The sequence below is a fragment of the Diadema setosum genome, chromosome 19, assembly GCF_964275005.1.
Source record: "Diadema setosum chromosome 19, eeDiaSeto1, whole genome shotgun sequence".
Lineage (NCBI taxonomy): Eukaryota > Metazoa > Echinodermata > Echinoidea > Diadematoida > Diadematidae > Diadema > Diadema setosum.
The window spans coordinates 21,076,349-21,099,706 of NC_092703.1; the positions used below are offsets into that span (position 1 = coordinate 21,076,349).

Consider the following 23,358-nt stretch of genomic DNA (forward strand, 5'->3'; position numbering starts at 1 on the left):
GTAGATGTAATCGGTTTTAAAGTACAATATTCAAGATTTCTCGAAATTTTTTTTGTATATTTTGTATTGAAATGTTAAAAATATCATTAATGATGTCATTTTGAATTGAAATGATGAAAAATGCAAAAATAAAACCAACCAAACCAAACCAAACAATCCTCTTTGCCAATATGAATACGCGATTGTGACTGTATACTACCATTTTGTCGAGAATGATAATAGACATCATAAATATTTCATATCTTTCTCACAGATGAGGTCTACTTTTTATGGAACCTCTACTTTTCTGTTAGTCTGATTTTAATCTGTCTATGAAAACAAAGTGTGGAATTGTATCTAAGTTAGTGATGGTCACAGTCGACTGGTATTGATCGTGTCACTTACCAAGGCTGCTACGACATGCGCAAAATTCATGGACACGAGACCTGAGAATTGTCAGACCCATGCAGTAATATAGCATCATTTGTAAATGGGCATACCATTCACGATCATGGAAGCCTGAAGTTTCTCTGCTTCTTAAACAGAGATCAAAAAGACAAAGAAGAAGTTTTGAACGATGAAGTTGAACGATATAGCCAGTTGGATATGTCTTAAAGGGATTGTATTGTTTTGGTTGAGACGAATGCTCCTTCAGTAGTGTTTTATTTGTACAGTGTATAGCGTTATTGCACAATGAAGGAGGAGTCTTCCTGTTTCTTTCTATTTCTTTCTCTCCTGTTCTTTCTCACCATCCTCCATTATTGCTATCCCTATCTTCTCTTTTTATGTCTTTCATAGCATCACCTGTGTACATGACCAAGTATGTGTGTGTGTGTGTGTGTGTGTGACATAGTTTGTTGTATGTCGTTAAGTAAAGTTAATGAGGCTCCAATATTAAGCTCAGCTTACTGGGGATCCTCCTATATGCTACATTGATTTTTTCCTCTTCTCGTATCTTTTTCCTCTGTCACAATGATTTTTTTTAAAATTATTTGTACCATGCAGAAACAAGAAATGAAATAAATAAATAAAATAAATGAGGATTCAGCTTGTAACTTTTACGAGATACTTAGAAACCACTCTATGCGATGTTAAAGGGCATATAATTCTAAAGGGATTCAAAGTTTATTTGATGAAAATCGGTTTTGAAATGGCTGGGATATCCAAAAACAAAGTAAAACAGAGCGGTCCTATAAAAGTTGGGTCCCACCTTTTATTAGGATCACATTGGTTTGGATATCTCAGCAATTTCAAAACCAATTTTCATCAAATAAACTTGAATTCCTCTAGAGTTATATGCTTTTTCATACTAAGTAAAAGGCTTCTCATTATCTCAAAAAAATCAGCATTAAAAAAAAAATGTTGGAAACCTGAAGCCCCAACTCAACAGAAACTATACCAACCCTTTAACACACTGGATACATACACGTATGCTATGAGAAGTAAGACACCATCTTTTGTGATGTGGTCCTGTCATTATTATGTTAACAAGATGTAATCATAGATGTCATGAATAAAATTCATGAATGATAAATTTATACAGCAATCCTGATAAACAAATAGACAAAAAAATAACACACACACAAAGAAAAAAAAGTGAGTCTGTGAAGTATGTCGTCGTTCCTGGTGATCAACAGCAAATATGAAAAATTCATGATAATTCAAAGTGTGTCTATCTGCTTCTTTTTTATTGTTTAGACGTTGTTCAAGAATCATCTTCATAACAACAACAACAACAACACCGACGAACCGGTTACTAGCCGTTACCAAACAGAGCATTAATAATACTAGCATCTTTGTAGTAATTCTCATTGCATCTAACCAAATACTTTATCAAGTCTTGAAATGTGCATTTTATATTCATAAGACCTGAACAAAAATTGCATTTGGTGACAAATAAGCATATATTATATGCATTTTAGAACCCACTGACACTTAGTATGTTGCAAGCTTACATGATTCCTTGGATATAATATCATCTACTCTGCACTCAAAATACCTTCAAATTGAAACTAAAGAAATCTCTTTTAAACCATGACCAAGTCTCATCTGATACTCATCGCTGTTAATGCCAGTTGATATTCGTATAATATACATATTCGTGGTGGCGCTCTGGCATAGTGGATAAGACTCCCGACTCCCAATCGGAGGACCCGAGTTCGATTCCCGCCCAGTGCTTACGTCCTTGGACAAGATGTTGTTACCCACTTTGTCCCTCTCGACCCAGGTGTATAAATGGGTACCTGGCAACGCTGGAGTAATAATAATGGCAGGGCCCTCTGGTAGAGCAGTGGCAACACTGAAGAGGCTACCCTGGAAAGCATGCCTTATTATCATTATTATTATTATTATTATTATTATTATTATTATTATTATTATTATTATTATTATTACTACTACTACTATTATTGCTTCTTCATGACAGGTCACTTGTGAGACCTCAGCACGTAACAAAATGCATTTATAAAAATATCTAAAATTCACCACGGTTGGACAAAACAACAACTCCAGATCAGATGACACGCTTGATCTGTTAGCAATGTGACGAATGTTATGACCCTTCAGCCCTTCTATCAACTTAATGTAGAAGAAGGTACCACACATAATAATTATGATGACGCCTTATGATCCGTTTGATTATTATTGAGTGTATAATAGGAAAATAGATTGATTGGTCATCACATTACTTTTTTTCTAGAGGTTCTACGTGGAAATAAGCAATGACGAGTTGTGATACCTGAGAATGGTTTCAGCACAGCTGACGACGATGGTGGCAGAGGATTCTGTAACATCTATAAATAGTTCGTCATACATAAACATGTAAATTATGATATTATGTGGTTTGATGACAGTTTCGTTATAAAACCTTTCATTCTCATTTTCCGCACATATCTGCCTATTCATGAGGGCAAAAATAAGCGTTCAGGCTCACCATATAATGGCACTGGTTTAGTGGATGCACTGGTTGCACGGCATCATGATATTCTTGACTGAGCGTAATATGAACAGGACGACTTTGTCTTACCCGTAGTGTAATACCCATGGTATTTATCAACCATTAAAATAATTACATGTAGTGTGAATGAACGGCATCAAACAGCACCTTAATTGTGTCATACTAATAATAAGTAAAGAAGAACAGCAGGTACGTAAGAGGATTTTGGGATCTGTTTGAGCAATGGGCAATACAATATCAAGTGTAAATATCAAATCATAGAAATATATAGAAATTATAGAAATATGCCAAAAAAAAAAATCCGAGTGTATGTGTTTGTGTGAGGAAAAGGGAACATCCCTCCCCAACCTCATATTGATACAGAATTTTCCATTTTGCCCCAACATTATCCCGTCCTCAATACGCTATCCATGCAATAATACAAGACATCGCCACCTTTTTTGCACTATTTCAAAGGACCTTTGTCCTTTGTATAATAATATGTTGAGCCCTTCTTCCATAAACTTTTCGCGCTTTTTAAACCTCACAGAAGGGCACAGCGAGTAATAATGCTATTACAGTGACGTACTTCCATATGAAAGCTAGATTCATATTGAATTGTAATGCAACATGATAATGCTTCGTAATGTTTCTCACACTAAACCTCGAAACCATTCCTCCAAGTGCAATGTAATACACCTACACACCATATTAATCACAAGCATGTAAGTAATGTCTTCCGCCTTGTTTTTATTTTGTTTCGTTTTTTTTTTTGTCTTTGCTTTTATCCACACACTCCCGACAAATGAAAGCCACGTTCATTTTTTTTTTGTGGTCATTTTGCGGTCTATCCACTTTCCATCAATCACAAAAAGACAACTTTTCGGCGTGTCCTATGAGTCTCTGTCGATCTGAAGACCAAGGGAAATCGTCTGTTACCAAAATCTGTTGATAAAATAATGTAAGAACGTAGAATGTCGCTCATAAATAATATGTTTACCGATGTCATTTTTCGATTATACTTTGCTGGCTAATGGTTTTCTCTCGACTGGATTTTCATTCACCAATTTCCCACTGATATTCTCTATCGCCTTCGATCGATTCCTCATTATCGTCTGTTCGTCGCTTCGATCCCCGCCAAAACGACTTGGCATCGGCCTCATGATCGGCATGTCGTGGGCAGTGGGTTTTGTCGTGACGACCATGGCAATAACGGACTGGCTAAGCGAGTTTAGATACAACATGCACCAAAGGCGTAAATCCGTGCTGAGGAGGGGGGGGGGATGATCGGCGATAGTCACCATCACCACGATTACGAGGGGGGGGGGGGGCACCTCGTGGAAAAGAAATTTTGAGGGTGTGTATGCTTGTGCGTGCGTGCGTGTGTATGTGTGTGTGCGCGTATGTGCGTGTGCTGTCAGTCTGCAAACTTAATGGGGACTGCACTACATAACGGAATGTGATGCATTCCACAGTGCAGTCATTGAGCAACATTGTAAGTTTTCCTTATTGATTATGGAATGACGGTATGAAACGACAAATTACTGGCAGCAACATCAGGAGAATTGCATAACAATTAAATGCGAGCGAGCGGAGCGAGCGAGCTCGAAAATTTTGACATTTTACAGTCCCCAAACTGCAGTTTGTAGTTTTGTTTTGTTTTTTTTCGCTGTGGAAATTAAGGGTGGGGGCGCACCGGGTGCAACTGCTGGCAATTACTGGCAGCAACATCAGGAGAATGGTATAACGATTAAATGCGAGCGAGCGAACTAGCGAGCGAGCTTGAAAATTTGTGACATTTTATAATCCCAAAACTGCCGTTTGTAACTATATTTTTTCCGCTTTGGAAATGAAGGGGGGGGGGGGACGCAGCGGGCGCAACTGCTGGCAATTCGCAGCAACATCAGGAGAATGGCATAACGATTAAATGCGAGCGAGCTTGAAAACTTTGACATTTTACAGTCCCAAAACTGCCGTTTGTAGTTAAACGATTATCTTTTCGCTTTGAAAATTAAGGGGGGGGGGGCGCACCGGGCGCAACTGCTGGCAATTACTGGCAGCAACATCAGGAGAATGGCATCACGATTAAATGCGAGCGAGCGAAGCGAGCGAACGTGAAAATTTTGACATTTCACAGTCCCCAAACTGCCGTTTGTTTGGCTATATTTTTCGCTTTGGACATTAAAGGGGGGGGGGGGTGCACCGGACGCAACTACTGGCAATTACTGGCAGCAACATCAGCAGAATGACATAACGATTAAATGCGAGCGAGCGAAGCGAGCGAGCATGAAAATTTTGATATTTCACAATCCAAAAACTGCCGTTTGTGTAGTTATATTTTTTCGCTTTGGAAATTAAGGGGGGGGGGGGAGGGCAATTGTTGGCAATTGCTGGCAATTGCTAGCAGTAACATAAGGAGAAGGGAATAACGATTAAATGCGAGCGAGCTTGAAAATTTTGACATTTTACAGTCCAAAAACTGCCGTTCGTAGCTATATCTTTTCGCTTTGAAAATTAAGGAGGGGCACACCGGGCGCAACTGCTGGCAATTACTGGCAGCAACATCAGGGGAATGGCATCACGATTAATATGAGCGAGCGGAGCGAGAGAGCTTGAAAATTTTGACATTTTCCAGTCTCAAAACTGCCGTTTGTAGCAATACTTTTTCTCTTTGGAAATTAAGGGGGGGGGGGCCGCGCACCGGGCGCAACTGCTGGCAGTTACTGGCAGCAACATCAGGAGAATGGCATAACGATTGAATGCGAGCGAGCTTGAAAATTTTGACATTTTATAGTCCAAAAACTGCCGTTTGTAGCTATATCTTTTCGCTTTGAAAATTAAGGAGGGGGCGCAGCGGACGCAACTGCTGTCAATTACTGGCAGCAACATCAGGGGAATGGCATCATGATTAAATGCGAGAGAGCGGAGCGAGCGAGCTTGAAAATTTTGACGTTTTTCAGTCTCAAAACTGCCGTTTGTAGCTATAATTTTTCGCTTTGGAAATTAAGGGGGGGGGGTATCCCCCCTCCCAGACGAGGAAGATTTTGCATTTTCAGACCTGAAGTTAAGCGATCTGTTGCACACTTTTGGTGAAATCTATTTGACGTTGTCAACGTCTGGGCCATACCTTATGTCAATATTACTTTCTTCGCGAGCGAGCGCTTGAGAAAATTATGTATACATTATCCTACATGATAGAATACTGTTCAGCTCTGTTACCTGTCTGGAGGCGGGCGTACGAACGTCATGCAATATGCCAAAATTGATACAATCACATTTCTGCTTCCTCCATTTTCCCCTCAAATTTCAGGGGGGATGATTGTACAGGCCACCCCCTCCTCCATTTCGGGGGGGGGGGGAGGGGGGGGGGGAGATATATCCCCCCCACCCCCACCCCCTCCCCCCCCCCCCCCCGGGATTTACGCCCATGACATGTACACCAAACACTGTACACCAGTCTGGACTGAAAAAGGATTTCGAATCGGTTGCGTGGTGCTGAATTAAGGCATAATCGTTCCCTCACTCGTCGTTTTCTACGCCGTTATCACCTTTTACCTGAGGAGGGAGGGGATACGTCTCAACAGCCACGATGTTACAAGGTCCACTTTCACTGTAACTTCTAGCGTTCCTTCCGCTGATGTAGACCGGTCACGCAGTCAGGTAGCCTACATGAATTCTTCAGTAAACCGTGGCAGAGTTAAGGCTAAATTTACCTTAAGAGAATTCAGTGAATGCAGAAATATTGATAGAACACATTAGTGACGTTTGAGGCCAATCAGACAATCAGTCCACGCAACGCCATCGCTGGATAAGAAGACTACAACAGTTCGTGATGTTAATATGGTGGAAAGAAAAAGACAGGAAATAATAAAAAGAATTCAAAATACTTTCACTTTCTGTAGCGTTACGAAAGAGCATTGTACTTTCTTCCTTCACAAGGCAGATGGATTAATACCCCCACTATAACAAGTCGAGAGATCAAGTAAGTTGCGTAAACATTGAATTGCCCTATAATACAAGAGAGACTGTATATGGAAATTCAGTCAGTACAAGTTTCGGCTCATTAATGTTGTCAGGACTATTCTAAACTCACATGAGCATTTATTGTTCCTAGTTATATGACAAGGATAATGTTTCTTTACAGATGAATGTAAATTATCTTGAGTGTATTATATTTGATGGCTATCATGCTTTCGTCTAGACATCGCCATACGCTATACAATTAAGGGGTAAATATCAACTGGGGTGTACAATACATAGGCAATGGACTGAACGAACTTTATTTAACGTTATTTGTCATTTGATGACTGCACCAGGGGTGTTTCATAAAGCTATTCGTAGAGTTATGAACGACTTACGAGTGACTGGTTGTGCTGAATTATGGAAATTCTGATAAGTATACCACACGAGTCAGAACTGATAACCAGTCGCTCGTAAGTTGTTCGTAACTTTACGAGCATGTTTATGAAACACCCCCAGGCTGGCGCTACCATGTACACGGGTGTTGATGCCTGGCTTTGCTCCTCTTAGTCCTCTGTTACGAATTAGAGAGTCATTTTCTTTTCCGCATCTCTTTTGTAAGCTCAAAAGCTCTTTTGTAATCTCAATCGTCACCATTAAAGGCATAATTTACCATTTGCACATGAAACAAAAACTCAGCATCGGTGCTTTAAAATAGTCCTAAAATGCGAGTAAGGGATAGAAACAACCACTGTAAAAATTTGAATCCGTATAATCAATGTTAAGTGTTGTTAAATACACAGAAGGTAAACGATAGTTATAATAAGAATGTTTCCCGACTAAACCGTATACAGTTACGGTTTATTGAGAAAAACACTAATATCTCCTTATATTTTAGGCTTTATTGCAAAAATTTTATATGGTAGGATGTTTTGTGACACAACAGACCTACACATATGCATCAGATGTAATATCTTGAACATTTTTGAAATCACTGCTCCCAAAGGTAAACAGGACCTTTAAAGTTGGGCCGACAGTGTCGTAGCTCGGTGACTACAACCAAGGAGCTTGAAGCTCCTTGCTGCAACATCGTCTGGCAACTGTGTTTTGTGATTTTGTCACATTTTGTACCTGTTTATATCTCACAGACCATTGATCAGATGGAGACGGCGACGTCTGCATCCAAAGATGATTCATCCTTCGACACTGTTGAGGCAGATCACCATGGCAACAAAGAGGACGATGCTCCCGTACCATCCGTCACTGCAAGCAGGAAAGCAGACTGAAGGATCCAACGCCGACGCCACCGGGCTCACAGTCGGGTTGCAAGAGTGGGTGAGAACATAAGCACGGAGCTACAATGAGTGCAACGTAGATAAAATTAATGAAGTAAAGATACCATACCAGAGAATATAGTACAGTTTGTATAAATACCTTCTGCTGTTGTTTTTATTTTCGGTGATGTTATGCATAACAGTTGCGCCAACAATATGAGCTTCAAAGACAAAATAACAACAGCAAATCGGTCAACGAACATTTTGACGTAGTGCTCCTCTTCCATCGGGAATCACATTCATTTTTAAAAACTATATTTTTCTTCAAATAAATATCTTCATATTCATTCTGCTATGGACGACATTAAGAATTAAGGGTCAGCTTTAGACACCAGACACCGAGAGGTTTAGTCAATTTGTTTCTTGTTTTTCAGAAGCTCGACATGGATGATCGTGAGAGAAAAAAAAAAAATGCTGGCCTGTTGAGATTTTACTCCATGTAAATTTTACGTCTATGTATAAAGTGTACTTGGTAATAAAAGATGCAACTATTCATTCATATACTGTTATCCTTATAGGAGCTGTCCTCGTCTTCACTAACATCCTGTGCTGGACGCCATACCTCCCGTTTCACTCAAAGTACATCCGGGTTAGTGAAGGTCACTGGTTTGGCGTATTCAGCATGTGGCTGGCATACTGCAACACTGTTCTGGACCCATTGGTATACTCCTGCATGAATCGACGCGTGCGCGTCAAGCTGTGGAAGTTGACTCGCCGTTTTCGGTGTTGTGGGTTTCAAAGAAGTTTTACAGCAGCAAAGTGAAGGTCTCGCTATATCTTGAAAATATTCAAACCCTATGTTTGCTTTAATATACGTGGCAAAGGGCAGTCTGTTGTGATAAGGCAGTAGTCCATTTCGGAGGGATAATTTAGCCACGTTCTGTACCCATTATCATGCACTGAAATCCCGAGGGACAAAAGACAAGCGTTGGTCTATTATCAATAATCTGCAAATATTCTCTGCAACGATATGGACAACGATGTACTTGTTTATTTAAATAGTATGTAACAAGTTTGATGTCGTGATCAAACCCAGGACAGTCAATCAATAATTCATCTACATGAATAGCGCCACCGTAGATTGTCTACCAAGTGTGAAGCATCTGATCGCCTGGTTCACATAAGTATATTGATCGTCTTTTGAACTACTGAACATTGTAGAGCAAACTGAACACAAAATAAAATGTCACCGCAGTTGCTAATAATTGTGCACAGGGAGGTTGGCAACTGCGGCTGTAGATACTTAGGACAATTAAAAGACTTTCTGTTCACGTATCTTTTTTCTTGAATCACAAGAATGTTTTTCTTCTATTTTGTTTGCTTCACAAGAAAAGCAATGTAACACCACCTTGTGTTCTTGCAAGGACAGTCGGAGATCCACCCACGTATGTTTGCCATTTTAAATTCTGCTTGAAGGGGACGTGCTTTTATTTCTCTCCAACTTTACTTTCACTATCATAATACCTCTTGGCAGGAACATGTTTCCCCGGCACGTTTCATTAATAGAAAGCCAAGTTATGGATGATATTGCCTAACCCATCAATAGGTCAAGTTATTGGGAAATTTTGCTGCAGTTGTTTATTATCATTATTGTCACAATTAACTCTTACTTTCACTTTACAGTGGAGAAAGGCTAGATGAAACCGATTGCATTCATCACATGCGCACAGAATTAGACAGGACTTTCAAAAACTCTCCAATTTCAGAGAGAAACAGGAGCTTAAGAGCTCTAAAATATCACGCCACTCATAATGTATCTATTCAAGAATCAGAGGGAATCTCTTCCTGAATATTATGAATATAGGCATGCGCTACATCGTATAGACGCAATAAATTCGATGAGGTCAAAATATCTATACGACCATGCGCATCTGAATGAAAAGTAGAATAGCTGGTCTGAAATCGCACAACAGAAAAACCAAAACAGAAATTGCAAAAGCAGGAAGCTTTTTTTCACATGCTCTCAAATCCATCGCAAACCATTCAGAACATTGTCCAGCGTCTTTTAACGAAATCCCCCAGTCACCTGGATCTGGTGATGACGTAACAGCCTCATCAGTGATGTCATACACAACAAACTCAACATACTGATTACAGAGGACACAAAGCGATCAAATCAAATTCAAATATAGAAGACCAACATCGCCGCAACGATTGTTTCAACGGGTGCACGTCACGAGACCGACACCCACGAGTCATACAGCCCACGGGTCATACAGCCCACAAGTCATACAGCCCACCAGTTATACAGCCCACCAGTTCGACACTGAGTAAATAAATCCCACGAGTTCGACATCGAGTAAAATAAGCCCAGGAGTTATACGGCTAACGAGACCGACACTACGCACAAAAGGCTCATGAGACCGACACTAAGCAAACAAAGCCCACGAGACCGACACTACACTTAAAGGGGCATTCCGGACGATTTTCATAATTTCACATCATGTAGTACATAAATCAACAGCTTCATGTATAGATTTGTAGAATTTATTGTGGTTCTTGAGCAGAGAAACAGTACTTTCAAAAACCTTAAACAAATTACACTGAACAAAGATGATGACATAGGAGCCTCACATATCTCAGAAATGTAGCAGTGTCATTCCATTACAATACCACATGCTTGCAAGCTCACCTGTGTGTAATCTATGCATGCCTTCTTCCTTTGTGCTGCTTCCTTGAGCCACATCTCATGCATTCTTATGGTGAGGCTGCCATGTCATCATCCTTGTTCATTGCAATTTGTTATAAACTTCGAAAACATTCTTATTTTTCATCCCAATCATTATAAATCCTGAAACTCTGTACCCAGTCTAACTAATTTATATATGTTCAAATGTAAAAATTTGAAAATCATCCGGAGGTCTCCTTTAAAAGGCTCACGAGACCGACGCTACGCATACAAGGCTCACGAGACCGACATTACGCAAAGAAGGCCCACGAGACCGACAAGATGAACAGCGCCACCTATAGACCAATAAATTGTATAGGGTGTCCTGATAATGGCATAAGGAAGATATGAGAGATAGAAAAGAAGAGTTACCAGGGCGTTACCCCATCAGTTGCCCCCCACGCCCTGAAATGATCAGGATCTTTAATTGTGTTTGCGTGTGTGTGTGTTTGAGAAAAAAAAGTGAACAAAATTTAGTAAAAGTGTGCAACAGATCTTTCCACAATAACTAAAAGATGCCAAGACACCCTCGTTTGCATGTTAACCCTTTGACCTCTTTTATATTACATTCCTACTCCCAGCCCCCCCCCCCCCCAAGAAAAGAGAGAGAGAGAGATCTCGAGAGAGAGAGATCTGCCTTTAGTGATTGTTATTATATTCTAGTGGGATCATCGAGAGGCATTTTATAGAGTGAAAATCGCCATGATTCGAGTATGCTAATGGGTTGAATAGAGAAAAAACTGCTTGTAAGAAAAATTCTTAGTGCAATTCAATCTAATCTGTATAAACAAAGTGGCTACCAAAATCATTACGTTTTTATTCTTGTGGGCGGTTGCTTGTGGAAAACTCGTCACAGAACTGGCAAATTAACATCACTTAAATTACATGATGAGAAGGTGGAGCTGCAGACAAGAATATAAGTCAACGAATTAGGAAGAAAATAAAGCATAAAAATTTTTATGCAAAAACAATACATAGAATGGATGAGAGATAAGTGATTTAGCTATACTCCACGGATTTGGGGATCTTATGAGATACTGTTGTATTATGATGTTAATCTGCATTGGCTCTACGAATCAGATTATCAGGGGAAAAAATATCACGAAATGTGATGGCAGTAAATGATTAAAAAATGACAATTTCTCATATAGGTCCTATATAATATATACATATTCGATTTGGATTCGGAAAAAACAAGATGTATCCATGAAAACAGCTATTGTATTTCACGAAGAATGAACTGTTTTGGAGGAGAATAACACAAACCACAAATCGAGGTGAATCCCTGCGATATAAAACGTTTTAATCAGTTGAATTACATACATTATAGTTACAGAGAAAATTACAAATAGATCTTACTCCAAAATGTCTAAGCAGGGAGTAGGATATCTAATATAGCCTAAGAAAATGGTGAATAGAGAAAGAGAAGAGGTAAAAGGTACATCCTGTCCATCTTCTTCCTAAGAACTAGGAAAGCCTATTAAAAGTAGCACGATGGCTCTATCCAAAGCTCTAAAATTAATCCACACATCGTTCTTGTCCTCTTTTATCAATTCATTTGACCATGTGTTTTTTGTCTTCTTCTTTCTTGGGGGGGGGGGGGAAGGACATGAAGAATGAATTTCTATTTTTCTTATTGATAACAATGTCGCTCCCTGACAGACCTGCCCCCCCCCCCAGAAGTATGTAGAAATACATATTTGATGTCGTTCCATCTTTCACTTGATAGCGTGACGAAATTGCACCCGCCAGTATGTTATTTTTCCGTTCATGGAACACCCTGTACAGGTAATTGACATGTAGATGGCGCTGTTTATCCTGTCGGTCTCGTGGGCCTTCTTTGCCTACTGTCGGTCTCGTGGGCTTTCTTTGCTTAGTGTCGGTCTCGTGAGCCTGTTTTGCTTAGTGTCGGTCTCGTGGGCTGTGTTTGTTTAGTGTCGGCCTCATGAGCCTTTTGTGCGTAGTGTCGAACTCATGGGCTGTATGACTCCTGAGCCGTATAACTCGTGGGCTGTATGACTCATGGACCTTTTATTGATGTCGGTCTCGTGGACCGTATGACTCGTGGGTGTCGGTCTCGTGGGATGACCCCGTTTCAACAGCCAGAAGGAATAATCAACAAGGCCAAAGTGACGTGGGAAAGATGCTGAGTCGAGGGGGAGGTGCATTCCAATGTCTTTTGTTAAACATTTCAGTACTTTAGCAATGATTGACAGATGATGTCATCTCAAGAATATTGGTTTGGAAGGATTTTTTTGAGGGCGTTCCCAAGTAGTCTGAATGAAAATAAAAGAAAAAAAAACGTTAAAAATATATGGAATGTTTCTAGATATTCGTTTCACTACAAAAGTAATGTTGAGGGTATCATAAATCAACACAAATCAACATGCATTTGGATTTCAGGGCCCCTTTAAAATCATTACACTGTCTCATCTGATGCTCATCGCTGTTAATGTCAGTTGACATTCGCATAAACATACATGTTTCCTTATTCAGATACAATTGCTTTTTCCTGAGAGGACACCTCTTGTGGGACCTCATCACGTAATAAAATGCATTTGTAAAAATATCTAAAATTCACAATATTATTGACCATGGTTGGACAAAGTAACACCTCCACATCAGATGAAGCACGCTTGATATCTGTTTAGTAATGTGAGGAATGTTATCACACTAGTTATTTCAGCCCTTTTATCAATTTAACGTAGGAGGTACTCCGCATACTGTAATGATTATGATGACGCCTTATGAGCTGTTTAATTTCGGCTGTTGTGTGAATGAGGAAGCATGCGTCAAGGTATGGCAGTTTTCGCGCTCACCGCTCAATAATCGTCCTTCCCTGCTATCACCGCTGGAATAGCGAGATGAATGGCGCCCACATTCGTGAATGCTACTCGGCCTTGAATTCTGCTGGTTCTCATTGGTATGCAAGCATGCGCAGCAAAGCTGGGACCACAGAGCCTAGTACGTTGTTACATTAAGTTGTGATAGCTTAATTAGTCTCCACACAATTGATTTCAAAATCTAAATCACAAGGAATTACTGTTGACAGGGATTACAATCTGATAGGCGTAACCCTGTTCTTTATCCATTCGGGATAACCGATAATGAATCAAAATGTATTGTGCTATCGCTGCGGCTCCATCATACTGTATGGTGCTTCATGGATAGTTGTTTGCGAGCTGAAACGCATGGAAGTTTAAAGAGGAATATTGTCAGGAAATGTTATCGATTCAAAGCAAAATTAGTTACTTATGCTTGAGAAGTTAAAGATGTGACGCACTCAGTGTCATTAACTTCAACCTGGAACATACTCGTGAGGTATTGCACATCATTTATTGATTTCCAAATTAAAAAAAAATGTGATAATAGTGCAGTCTTATTCACCCACACTTTTACATTCCCTTCTGTGTAATCTAAACGTTCCTCTGTATAGCCAGTCCGTAATTAGCTCATATGCACATTTGGACAAATTAATGACCTTTATTTTCTCTCATTTGATTATGGACTTCACTCCTTATCAGAGCACAACCATGTCCGACGTAACAATTTATGATATTTATGTTCAAATAAAGAATGAACCTGTGTAGACCAAGGACTTGTCGCATAAAACTCTTTTTTTTTTCTGAGAAAAACTCTGGTTAGAAATAAAAACTCAGGTTAGTATATGGCCTTGCATTGACTTTAACACATGGAAAGGCTCTGTTTAAAGTAACCTGAGTTTTCTCAGATGAACAGTTTTATGCAGCAGGCTCCTGGTGACTAGAAACTCAATTTTAACTTGCGAGCATCCTTTCATTTTATGCATTACATGCATTAAAAAAAACCTATTGTCTATTTTGACAAGTACTATATTATATCGAGACTTTAATGACCACTTTCTTGCTGTGAGGTGGACGTGCTATAGGAAGCAGCGTTTATGAGGATTATGTCATGAATAGTCATTACGTCTCAGATGCTTATATCAAAACGACTTTAAGAAACCAACATGCCTGTTATCACAAATGACCGTTTCTACTCATGAGTGCGCAGAGTGGAACTACAGACTGACTTATTGCCCTTATTCCATCCCAACATTGCCAGGTGTCTTTTCTGTGCCAATGAGTCAAAAACTGGACAAATTTTACATACTAACCTATGGACAGGTAATTAATGTAAATGTAATATTTGTAATATTTTCACCTGTCCTATGTCTTGATCGTAATGCAATATTATTTCCTATTATTCTGTATGTTGGGAACTACCCTGACAAGACTCCGGTCTTTTGTAGTTTCCATGTTTCATTTATAGTTGTTATTATGTTACGTATGCATGTTCATGTACTCGTTTCCTGTCCTCAGTTTGTCATTGTACAAATTATATGTTTTTTAAATGAAACAGAATAAAGTTCAAGTTCAAGTTCAAGTTCAATGTGGCAAGCAGAGGGTTTATGATCCCTTGGTAAACACATTGGCCCGAATTCGCGAAGGTGGTACAAATGAAACCATGGTTTTAACCATGGACAAAAACCATGGAGCGCCAAGTGTCGCATGGAATATTTCGTTACGAAAACAGGCATTTCGTCGGTGAAATTATGATTTCGTAACGAAATGACAACATTTGTAACTAAATGAACATTTCGTCCACGAAATGATAATTTCATCAACGAAACAGTCATTTTGTCGGCGAATTTGTCGGCGAATTTGACCAATTTCGTAACGAAATATTCCGTGCGACACTTGGCGCTCCATGGTTTTTGTCCATGGTTTTAAACCATGGTTTCATTTGTACCACCTTCGCGAATTCGGGCCATTGTGTATGAGGATGTACGCGGTAGGCAGGTTTTGATTCGAATGCATGGTGCATAATATTTAAAGAGTCTGGAGGTTACACAAGGTGTTTTCTGGCAATCTGATTTGAATGATAATAATGAATACTAAATTCTTGAATTCGAAATTGAAAATGACTGAAATTTGCCTTTGAATGTCTAATTGCTTCCTCGAGCTGATCTGATTTGTGCATACGAATTAAAGGTATAAATTCTTGAATTCAAAATTGAAAATGACAGAAGATTGACTTTGAAGGACATGCTTCCTCGAACTCATCTAATTTCTGCATATATAATATGAATGACTCCTTAAAGGCATACCTTATGACAATGACCAGAATTCAATTCAGTTCAATTTACTCTATTCCATCCACACAAAAGGTAACAAATAGTACGCAGTATACATTCAACAAATCATATTGTTCTAACAATTTATAAGTAGAAGTCACAAAGTATAATACAAATTATATGTAAAAAAAAAAGACAGAAAAACACGATAACCATAAGCACAATGCACAGTGTATTCTTCCAAAGTAATAAATCAATGTCATTGAAAGACCTGTTTGCTGACATGAGTATAGATTGAGGTTGTGAAAAGATAACAATAAATCTCATAAAATATATTGACCATGAATTCATCCAAGAATCGGTTTCAGCTACTTCACGATGCATTGTTGCACATGTCAAAGCGTACCAAGGGTCATACCGCAATTCATATAAGATGTATGGTCAACATGTCCGAATACTTTTCCATCTTTCCTAATACTTTCATAAGTGCTTGAAATTTAGTTAGTTTCTAATTAGTTCCTTGTCACGCACATCCTTGAAGTTCTTATCGTAGGTCTCGACACCTACGCAATATTGCTGTCAGTCCGTCTGTTTACATTGTTTTCTGACATTCCTCATGCGGGAGATCAAGACTGTAAGATCGTCCTTCTATAACGAGAATGGATGATTCCATGGATATAACACACAGTACACCATCTACTGGTGAAGGCCAGGGGCAATATGAGGATAAATCCTTACAGGCACTGAGGTAAGATTCCTTTGAGAAGTCGCTTCTCAAAATGTATTTTGAAGTGTGTTTCAGTATCAGAAGTGTGTTTCAATATTTTTTTTAACTTATTTTTAATATGTGGTACTATGCATCCGCTGATTTAACGTTGTTCTTTTTATTCGTTATGCTGCATGTGGAAATTTATTCTGCTCTAAGCTATAGTACATGTATATTGTCTGTTTTTGAATACCTGCATCTATGTTTACAGCAATATCACCACATGTGTATCCAGTCTTAACCTTGTGTAAATGTAATGTGTAATTATAGGACTGTAAGGAAATTGACATTGGTATGATTGAATAATTTAATAGGTTCTTTAACTTTTTGATTTTTTCTTTCGTGAATATTCTGTAATCACGCATGTACTTTTATTCTGTACGCATGACACTATGACTTACTGTTATGCTTCTTTTGATTTGAAATAAAACCGAAATGATGCTGATGATGATGATACCACATTGGGTTTTTGACAGACGTTCGTATAGATAATTGTCGCTACACACATGTAGCTTCTAATGTCTGAAATTCAAGGTGTGAGATGATATATTGCTGCCAAAAAGTGACTATAAAATTGGGTGTGTGCCCATAAAAAACAAAACAAAAACCAACATCAACAACATTCAACCGTCAGAAAACTAGAATCACCTGTCTTTAATGTGGCATAAGGCGTTTCGAAATCATCACGGGGTTAGAAAAACTGACCCCTTTGGATTCAATGCGTCAATTACTCAATCAAGTCAAACGAATCAAACGAAAGTAATAACAGACCATACGTTCGAATCATAATTCGGGCCTAATTTCGTCTGAAGGTTAAGACGTCAGATAAGTGCTAAACATATCAATTTGGCGAAAGAACTGACGCAACTATTCCAGAATATAATAATCAATACGATAACGACAATAATATTTATAACAATATCGACGATGACAATCTTATATTGACATGACAAATGCAATAGCAGTAACACATGCAATAATCAATACCGTATGTCCCAGAAAAAAAAAAATTACAACGGGACACTCCGCACCAATAACTTTAAAAATAGTGAATCATTCCAAATATACTTTCAGGGTGTGAAACTATAACTTATTACCCACATTTTATAGAAAACCCCATTCGATTTGCTTCTGTGGCCAAAGAGAAATGAGGATTTTTGTAGAGCATGTCAGGAATCCCTTCCCCCCAAGTTCTGTCCATTGTGTTCGCACATTGATATGCAGTTCCAAGAGCATCCAAGTGCAAAACTTGGAAGAATCATGGACCCCGTTTACAGTGCGAGGCTCGGCCGCGGCCGAGCCGAGGCCGAGCCTAGCCACGCTTCAGTGTAAACGCGCAAAAGGCCAAATGCGAGGCCAAAATTGGCCTCGCATTTGGCCTCGCTCTGGAGGTGGTCTCGGCCGCGGCTGAGCCGCGGCCGAGCCCTGCCTCTCCTTGGTGTAAACGCAAACTGGGCCAAATGCGCGGCCAATTGCGCGGCCAATTTTAGTCTGGCTTCCAAACCCTCTGCCTATATCTTTCGCTATTCAGGATATTAACCCCCTCAACGTCGAAAACTAGACCCCGTTTACAGTGCGGGGCCGGGCTCGGCCGCGGCTCGGCCGCGGCCGAGTCCGGCCTCAATTGCGCGGCCGAGCCTCGCAATTTTGTCCGTTTACACTGCTGGGCTCGGCCGCGCTTTTGATTCAAACCTTTCAATATTTTGTCGTAGAGGCACTCTGCTTGTAAACAAATGCAATTTGGTATTGTCTGGTTTTCAGACCCTTTGCCAAATGAATTCCGTGGCGACGAAGTCGCCGTTCGGGCAAAGGCCTTTGCCGAAGGAAAGAATCCTTTGCAGGACAAAACCACCTTAAACTATACTAGTTTTCGACGTTGAGGGGGTTAATATCCTGAATAGCGAAAGATACAAGCAGAGGGTTTGGAAGCTAGACTAAAATTGGCCGCGCAAATTGGCCGCGCATTTGGCCCAGTTTGCGTTTACACCAAGAAAAGGCCGGGCTCGGCCGCGGCTCGGCCGCGGCCGAGACCACCTCCAGAGCGAGGCCAAATGCGAGGCCAATTTTGGCCTCGCATTTGGCCTTTTGTGCGTTTACACTGAAGCGGGGCTGGGCACGGCCGCGGCCGAGCCGCGGCCGAGCCTCGCACTGTAAACGGGGTCTTAGTATAGTTTAAGGTGGTTTTGTCCTGCAAAGGATTTTTTCCTTCGGCAAAGGCCTTTGCCCGAACGGCGACTTCGTCGCCACGGAATTCATTTGGCAAAGGGTCTGAAAACCAGACAATACCAAATTGCGTTTGTTTACAAGCAGAGCGCCACTACGACAAAATATTGAAAGGTTTGAATCAAAAGCGCGGCCGAGCCCAGCAGTGTAAACGGACAAAATTGCGAGGCTCGGCCGCGCAATTGAGGCCGGACTCGGCCGCGGCTCGGCCGCGGCCGAGCCCGCGGCCCCGCACTGTAAACGGGGTCAGACTCGTGACTTGCTTTATAACGATCCACATTTCTCCGTAACCACCTAACGAAAATGAATGGGGTTTCTGCAAAATATAGCTAAGATGTTATATTTTAAGACCCTGAAACAGTATGCAGATGGTTTAATCATATTGGGAGTTATCAATGCGGAAATATGTTTGTTTGTTTCTTTTTTTTGGGTTTTTTTTTTTCTTTTTTTTTTTTTTTTTTTTTTTTGGGGGGGGGGGGGACATAATGTACAATGTATGCTAGCCTACATGATTAGAAGTAGAGGAGGAAGCAAGGAGAAGTCGACGACGACCAAAAAGAGAAATAGCCTCTAGATCATTTCCCTGTTTTTACTGCAGCATTGCAAATTCCCGGGGATTCAGAAGTGGGTAAAAAAGTGCATGGGTTTTAAAATATCTTGCCATTGATATTCCCTTCGGGTAAGTTTGGAACCTCCCTCCCCCAATACATAATCTTAATTGCCTTATCCAATGTGGTATGCGTATTCACAATGGCGTTGGTTCCACCATCACTTCACTCATAACTGAATTCGACTTTCTTGATTTGAGCTATGCACAACAAACTACTTAGTACTTATCTTGTGTACTTTATACCCAGTTTGGTTATCCTGGGTGAATTTGCTTGTCGAAGAGCCATGATATTATTGTGCTTGTCTTGAGATTAATTCACTTTTTTTTAGATGATATTTCTTGATATAGAGATTGATAATCGTAAAAAAAAAAAAAAACAACACATAACAACCTTTGACTCTTTCCTTAGCACTGAAATGGCAAAGGAGGCAACTTCAGATCAAAATTACTGAAGACTAAGTTAATGTTAACTCAAAGACGAAGACGGTCATATAAGCAATTAAGCAAATACACGAGTTGATACTCTCGCATTGTATCAAAAGAAATGTAAATCACCGTATGCAGGTGATGCTCTGATCATTGACAAAGTCACCAACAAACAGTGAAAGACATGATTTTCATATCTTTCTGTATAATTCTGATACCTTATTCACATTTTATTACAATCAATATCTCTTCATAACAACCCAACTACGAACTACTGAACATTGCTGAAAGAGATGTTACAAATTATAGTTTTGATAACGCAAATGTTTCTATTAAACGTAAAATAACTACATGTTACAATCTACCACTTTCTTTGCATCATAAAAACAACAAAGAATTTATACTGTTTTTCTAATATTCTATTTATATTTTGTTGGTATATACAACTCAAAGTACCCTCTTAAAATCTACCTCATCTACCCATTTTCCAAATACAAATATGACAGGCGATTGTTTTATCAATTAACCTTAGTTAATCAAAGTTATTCTAGCAAATTTCCTGAAAGATATAGTGCAAACTGTCAATAAACTTTCTTTATCAAACACAAACTCGAAGTATCGTCTGTCATCTCTTGTTAATGACAGTGTTTGCCTTTATAGTACAGTATCTGAAACAAGGGAACACAGCTTCACAAACATGCTGAAACTATCATCGAATATAATCATAGAACAAACGCACGACTTTCTCTATGTTCCAAAATCTGACCTCGGTTTAGCGATAAGTTATTTTTTGAAACAACCCTTTTGCCCACACTACTATATAATACTTTACACATGATAAAACACATGTTATAAAATAAATATACAAAACATTCTTCTCTTTCTTTGCCATGAATGTTGCCTTTTAATTTGATATATCGAGAAATGTCATCTATCATTGTGGTTCGTTTATTAATGTCTCTATTGTTCTCCAATATATATATATATATATATATATACACTCAACCAAAAAAGCAAGTTCCCCGTAGCATTTTTGGATATATCTCAATAAGTATTTTACCGATTTTCATAATTCAAACGGGAATGGATAGGGAATTTTATTACTCATAACATGAATGGCATATTATTGCCACCAGATATCATTATTGGTGTGAAAAAAATGCATTTTATGTCCAAATGCATGCGAAAAAAGGTTGCACTTTAGTGATTTGCATTGACTTTTACACAAATAATCAAACAATCACTCATGATTCTGAACTTTTAAGCATGGTTTATTGCATATTTCTCTATCTCTTTCTTTTCATGAGCATACAGTGAAGTATTTAATAATTGATATGCCCACCATCCGCTTCACTGACCAGCCGACATCTCTTTCTCATACTGTTAACTAAAGTTTGTACTTGGCGCTGCTCAATGTTGGCCCATGCTTTCTGCAAGATGCACTGAAATTCTTGCAGTGAAGTGTCATCTTTCACCTTCTTGCTCGCTTTCCGCTTAATTAAAACCCCTAGTCTCCTGGCCATCTCCTTAACCGAAACCCCAGCTTCAAGGAAAGCTGTAGCTCTCCCTCTTTCAAAAATTTGCAGACGCGGCATGATGCAAAATGGCCATAAGCACATTAATGTGATCAACCCAAATTGGAATTAAAAAGCACATGGCTTCGACCAACATTTTCATATTGAAAAGGCCTATTGTTTAAAAAGTATGCATAACATCTGTTTAATAGGGAAGCACATTGTACCTGATTTAAAAATTTCAAAAGGTCATTTGCTAACTTGCACAGAAAATGTACACAATATGCTTCATATAACCTTATGTGCAACTTTTTTTTTCCCCATGCATTTTGCCATAAAATGCATTTTTTCACACCAATAATGATATCTGGTGGCAATGATATGCCATTCATGTTATGAATAATGAAATTCCCTATCAATTCCAGTTTGAATTATAAAAGTCGGTAAAATACTTTTTGAGATAATATCCAAAATGCTGAGGGGAACTTACTTTTTTTTTTTGGTTGAGTGTATATATCTATCATGTATATATATATATATATATATATATATATTTTTTTTTTTTTAATCATGCCTTTATTGGTAAGTTAAACAAAAGACATGTTGACATATATACCAGGTCCATGGTCCTATTCTGGACACATGGCAGGTAATGACACACTTACAAACACTTATAAAGTGAATAAATAACAATATAGCTGTATTCGCAACAGATTTGTGAGGTTGACAACAATTACACAACATTAATTACACAAAATTAAATACATTTCCCCACGCAGTACACAATACACTGTATTATCAATGACTCATTTCGTTATTTTGTCCGTGGTGCTCCATCAAATTTTCTAACTGATCAAGTGAAATTCGAATAAATCATTATGTCCGCTGTAAATGTATTTCCAAGTAGTCGCGTGGCAATCCAAATTTATTGATTTATACACTTTTTTGGATAAGTGCCAAATGTCATTCCAGTAAATCATTACATTTACCCAATCAATGTAATAATTCTACATAATTACTACATTATTACTAAGTGCCTTTCATTCTTTTACATGTTACTTTCTAAGTGATTAACATCCCCCAGTTCTGTTCTTTTCTTGCATAGAATATGGTGAATGATGAAACAATTGCATATCCCAATCTGCTGTTTTGATAAAATGCAGTGGGACTTTGTTTGGATTTACATGTTTTGAGTAGGCCTTTCAGTCGTTGTTTGTTTTCTAGTGTTATCTGCCCCCTTGCTCCGATCTCGATGGCAAGAAAGGAAGGCTTATAGCCCTTGCGTTTTAGTTCATTCAACGATACTTTGTATTTCTCTACTTTTCTTTCATGAGCGGCCTCGGTGTTAGGTTCGAAAGATACTGTCAAGTCAACAATTAAGATTCGTTTTACTCTTTCTAGCACGACTGCTATGTCTGGTCGTTGATTAGTTGTAACTACGTGGGGTGGAATCGTTCCGCCTGCCACTTTGCACCCATCTAGATCAGCTTATATGACATGGCCAGTGGGAAGAGACTCTTAGTTTGATTGTACGGTAAATAAAATTGCAATATGTTGTTGTGTCTCCATTCGTACCTTTCCAAAAATGCCGGGCAATTTGACAAAATATGGTGCAGAGTGCCGGTTGTATTAGGACAAAATACGCATTTGTTTGTTAACCTTTTCCCCCACCTATAAAGATTTGCAAGATGGTAAGGAGTCAGTACATGCATTTGTTACAAAAGTTAGTACCCTTTTTGGCAAGTTGTACATAATTGATCTCTAGGTGAGATTTTCATCAGAAAGGGCCAGGAGCTTTACGAATTGACCTTGCACCAACAGCGGCTCGATACGTTTTTTTTTTTTCCG

General features: G+C 39.1%; 1 pseudogene; it reads left to right on the forward strand.

Moving 5' to 3' along the window:
* Window positions 1–4,084: 4,084 nt before the first annotated feature.
* Window positions 4,085–8,971, forward strand: LOC140242500 (uncharacterized; annotated as a pseudogene).
* Window positions 8,972–23,358: the final 14,387 nt, after the last annotated feature.